Here is a 5873-nt window from a genome sequence, read left to right as displayed (position 1 = left end):
GAAGAATCACCTTAAATTAAAGAATCTACTGTAATACAGTCTTTGATCAATGTACAATAGAGTACATGTCAACATTTTTTATACTATGAATTTGAAACTTGTCTAATAATTTCAACGTTTTTTTTTCTTTGACATTAAGGCTAAGACTATTGAAATTATACATTTTTATAAAAAGGAATGACAGTATATTATAAAAGCAAATTTTAACTGAAATATAATGAATATAATAACATCATAATTTGCTTAATATGTGTTTGATTAAAAGCCTAAATAACACATTTTAGATCAACTTTCAAATCCACATTTAATGGCCAAATTATCAGAAAACCCTCTGTAACTTAAATCATATTTTCTGTTATTGCTCAACATCAGTGGTGTTCTGTACCTGTGGTTTAGAAAACTTGGGAGAGTTTGCTGGATGGCTTTTATTATGCATTTGCTATAGTCTGAGAAGTTGTTTTTTGATTTCCCACCAAAGTTAACAGTTATTTCTCAAAATAATTTTTTAAATCATTAAAAGAAATTATGAGTTTACGCATACTGCATCATTATAAAATCCTGGAGTTAGGCGTGTTCTTAGAGTCACGTAGATCAATCCTTGGACTGAGTGTTGCTGCATTTTTTTTTTCTATTGTTCATCCTTTTAGCAAACATTAGTGCAGCATCCCCCATGAGATACTGTGCTGGAGTAATAACTCACAGTCATAAAACATAGTCGCCGGCCTGAGAACTCTTATGTCCAGCCTTGCGGGACAGCACTTCTTACTAGACACCATCAACCTTGAGAAAGCTGCTGTTTTAGTTTTGCACATGATGAATGGTCCAAGCTCTTCCTTCTAAGCAGTGCGAGTTCTGCCTCACGAGGGCCCATCCAATGGCCGAGGGCTACTCTAGGGAGCCCCTTCCCCAGCTCTTTCTATGGAGGCGCAGGCATTTTTCATGTCTCTCTTCCCAAAGTCTTCTCTCTGAAGGTGCCTATCTCCAGTTCCATTTGCTATTGCCCATATCACTTAAGAACAACAACTTCTCACCATTTGGTGTTCGCCTTCATATATCAAGTCTTGCTGAAGTGCCATGCACATAGTGAATGAAGCTCACTGCCTTCCCACTTCCCTTTCCAACATCCTCTCTAACCACACCTCCCTGCTCACCATATCCCAGGGGGGACTTCCTGTTCTTCCTAAACACCTTTTCTTCAACCTCTGACCCTTCCCATGAACCATCTCTGTGGCTTCTCACGTGGCAGGTTCCTTACCATCCTTCAGTCTTCAATGAGCAAATCAGCCCTCACAGCTGCATCACGGATGAACCCAACTCAATTAACTGCTCACTCTCCTATGTCTGCTTTATTTTCAATTAACAGTCACCATTGTCAAAATGTATCCTGTTCACTTGTTTACTTGTTTATCGGCAGTTTCATTGCAAGTGAGTCCATCCTTGCACCGCCAGAGCCCAGCACAGCGCAGGGCACAGCAAGGAAGCCAGGCAACGGTCCCTGCTCTGGACCCCACAGACCCATGTCATTACTTTTTATCAACAGAGTCAAGGTTGCACAGGTTTTCTGGCTCTCAGACTACACTTGATTATTCCAACCGTCTGAGGCCCATGGAGCTGTGTCCCTTTCACATATGGATGAGACATGTTCTGACATGAAATGTGATATGGCTGTGATGTTGAATTCAGAGGGACGCCAGGGGTTGTTGGATTCAGCCCACTGTCCTAGCGCTATTCGGATTCTCTCGTCAATATTGTTCCCTTTACCTATTTCCTGTCCACAACAATTTTGACAACCACACCACCTGTGTCCTAGAAAACAAATACACTGGCAACTCAGGTATTTTTCGCAAGCGAGGCAGGTACTGTGTCCACTCATGCAGACGTGGATCAACCACATCTAAAATGATATTCTAGGGGGTCAGGTGGACTATAACATGAGTCTGATCATAAGCACTGTTTTGTTTTTCTCTTTTGTGCCCTCCTCTTCCTCCTCCTTCTTACCCTCCTCTTATTCTAATTCTAATTTTTTTCTCTCCCCATGCCTTGGGGCTGCAGGTGGTGGTGGTGGCCTGCTGGTGATCCTGGAGAAAGAATTCTCTGATACCTGGGTTAGTGTGCACTGTGTCAGTGAGACAATTCCTAGGAACCTCATTGCAGGCCATAGGTGAAACGAGAAAAGCACATTTAATCCACAGGTGCTACCCTCTGGTACACCTGTCACTGCCTCTGTTTGTTCAACACGAAAGCCAAGTTAGATCTTATGAGAGTTGCTGCTCTTTGTAGAACCAGGGAGTACACACACACGGAAAGAAATTACTGGTTGCTACAGTGAAATGTTATATTGGTAGTGAATAGAAAGTAGAGATTGCTTTCTCCAAATTATTGGATTTATTAACTGGCTCTGATCTATCAAATCAATGAGGACAGTAATTGTTCTATTGGTTTTATTGATTAGTGATGGAAAAGTTAAGAAGCCAGCTCAGAGTCCTCAAGCAAATTCAGCGTTGACATAGCAACAGCGGCCTTCCCACCCCTCTCTATCATGTATGGCTGGCCCAGAAGGAAGGAAGTGCTCAGTCCTATGGTCAGGCACACAGCAGCATCCTGGGATACCTGTTTCTAAGAGACTGTAGCAGGAACCACGGCTGTCACCTTAATCTCAGGAACCTGCACACTGTCTGGATTGCCATAGTTCAGAAAGACCACAGTTGCTAAACAGAGAAATAAACTGGGCCACGGCTCTGCCTTCATTTAGAAGATGTGACAGAATTTAAAGGAAAGGACTGTGTGCCTGAGAAGCAACGGGAAGTCCAAGCAGAATTTACAACCTCAATAGAAAGGCGTGACGCACACATGGGACCACTTGAAAAGCAATATGTGCCACAAATAAACAACAACCAGAGACGAAGATCTGACAAACTGCTGTGCACTTGTCCTTGCACTTTTCTGAACATGCTGGAGGAAGTTCGCCACGTTAGCTGGGGGAGCAGAGAGGGCTTACTCTCTCAAGAGACCTGGGAACCAATTTTAGGAACAAAGGCCACAGATTAAGTAAACTCATCCACTGACCCAGATATGACAGCATGTCACAGACTGTCAATATCCACATAGCAATTGACCTTTGCTCATTAAACAAACGATAGTGTTTGCTTTTAAAAAAAACTGTTCTGAAGTCTTTGTGTCATATCCCAATCACTCCAAAGTGTGATATCACGTAGGGAATTAAAGGCATTGATGGATTATAGACGTTAAAATAGAGGAGATTCTGGAAATTTAATTTTGTGAAGAAATGCAAGATGCTCATTCATTTAACTGGAACATAGATAATATCAGGTGCAGTTAATATGATTTCATTTGCAAGAAAACACATTCAGGTGAGAGGTAAAGTGGTATTTGCAACCTCTCAGGGAACTGTGAGCAGTGAGGGTTTCCTAAACGGTTCCTATATTGCTAGGCTGCACAATGAGTCTCCTCTGCATTTGTGACCTACCATGGAAATACACGGATCCAGGACAGGCGCATGGCGTTCCTGGGCGACCAGGGAAGGAGCTTGTGAATGGAGGACTCCAGAGTCTCTGCCTTCCCCTCCATAGTCTCCTCTGTCCACCTGTCTAGGTGGGCCAATGGCCAAAGCTTACATAGTACAATCACAGAATGGAAAACAAATCAACGCGAGCTGATCTGGAGGCCATGGAAGTTAATGCCTCTGAATGTAAGGCACAGGGACCTGCGTGGTGCCCACGCTCCAATAAAACCCTTACAATGAGTGGCTGTGAATTGTTTTGAGCTGTACAGCCAGTTCATACAATTCCATTTGTCAACATGATACCATTTAAAAAAGTAAAGTCAACCCAAAGAAGACCAGTTCAAGTTATTTCTTGACTGTCTTGACCACCACCATGATGCTACAATACCCTCAGCTACTTATTATAAAGGAAAAGACAAATGATGTCATTCTTGAAAGGGTCTTTGCGTTTGCACACGGAGAAGACCCTCAGCCACGAGTGGCCTGCCTTTCTTTGGTTTCCTTATCTAAGTCCTGAAACATCAGTCATAAAAAAGAAAAACAATATTTGAAGTCAACAGGCATTTAAATTTACTAGTAAATTATTCTGCTAATGTGAATATCAACTTTACATTTTACCTAAGGAGCCATGACTTGCTAAATTAGTTAACAGTACTTTTTATGTACCTTCCATTTGAAATATCTTGAACGACTTTTTTCCTTGTCTTCCATGCCCCAACATTACCAAGTTGCCGCCCTACATCTTGATTACTGCTCAGTCTCAAGAATTAGACTTGTCTCATCCTCCCCAGCATTGGCACTTTTCAAGACTCCATCCTCACCTCCTCTCTTGAGTCTGGACCTTCTCATCCATGACCTCAGTTTCCACCTATTCACAGATAAGTCAGCAATACATCCTCAGTTCATCCTTAGTTCGTTTGCTTCCAAGCTCCAGACTGATCTTAAGGATTATTTAGTATATATTTTTGGACATTTCAAAGACATCTCAAACTCACTTGTGCACAGTTGAACCTATGGTAGCCTCCCACCATGTAGCCTCTGTGGACCGTTTTCTAACTCAGGCAATGACACCACCATCCAGTTATGCAAGTCAAAACCTTTCGCCATCAGTGATGGCGAACCTTTTGAGCTCGGCGTGTCAGCATTTTGAAAAACCCTAACTTAACTCTGGTGCCGTGTCACATATAGAAATTTTATGATACTTGCAACCATAGTAAAACAAAGACTTATATTTTTGATATTTATTTTATATATTTAAATGCCATTTACCAAAGAAAAATCAACCAAAATAATGAGTGTCATAAGTTCGCCATCACTGCCTTAAATATTTCCTCAATCAGCCACTTTTCTCCATCTCAGATAACCACTACCTAAACACAATCCACCATCATCTCTTACCTGGACAACTGGGTGGGAGGATCCAAAGTAGGATTCAGAGAAAATGGTCAGGTAGGAGAACCAAGAAAGTTTTAAGAAGGCAAACTGATGGCAAGGGTGTGTAGCCAACAATGCAAAACAGATTGGATCGGGACTGAAAAGAGTACACTGGAGTTAGGAATTAGGAGGCCACTGGTGGCCTTGGAGAGTCATTTCAGGAGAGATCTAGGTGAGATGGCAGTGGGACGAGGAGTGGCAAATGCAGTGACCAATAAAAACTATTCATTCTAGACTGTTGCTATGAAGGGAATGAGACAGCTGTTTCCGGGGGAGGCAGCGTTAAAAGTGTGTTTTTACAAGGATGGTCGAGGCTTGTGCATTTTATAACCTGAAGATCAGGAAGCTGCTGAATATCTGGGAGTTAGAGAAGAATTAACAGAGCAAGCATTTAGCGGAAGCAGAAGGAATTCCATCCAGGGCACAGGAAGTGGGGGAAGCTAAACAGAAGAGTGGGTAGAGATACCTTCTTTTGTTGAAGAGAGGAGAAACCAATAGAGTCTATATGTAATGGCCTCTCATTTCTTAGTGAATTAGAAGGAAGCATTATCAGAAATGAAAAGGAAAGCTCTTATAAGACACACAAGCATTTGGATATTTATTTTAGCCAATAAATATTTATTGAGTGTCTACTATGAGCTGAGCACTGGGCAGTAGACTAGAGAGAAGCCACCGCTCTTGTCATGAGGATTCCGACTGTCCAGGGAGTGAGAGTCCAGCAAACACACAAATTCAAGCACCAAGGAAGGGCCCGATTAAGGAAACTATGTGGAAGGAAAATATTCAAACCAGATGCCCAAAGCCTCAAAGAACACAAGGGGATGATCTTGGTGGATGATAACAGAAAGTGGGCTTCAATAATAGTGTCAAAGAGGCAGTGACAATGCATGATAGTCCCCAGGTCCGGGAGGCCAAA

Source organism: Myotis myotis, unplaced genomic scaffold, assembly GCF_014108235.1.
Source record: "Myotis myotis isolate mMyoMyo1 unplaced genomic scaffold, mMyoMyo1.p scaffold_m19_p_3, whole genome shotgun sequence".
NCBI classification, from domain to species: domain Eukaryota; kingdom Metazoa; phylum Chordata; class Mammalia; order Chiroptera; family Vespertilionidae; genus Myotis; species Myotis myotis.
This window is presented reverse-complemented; position numbering follows the sequence as displayed.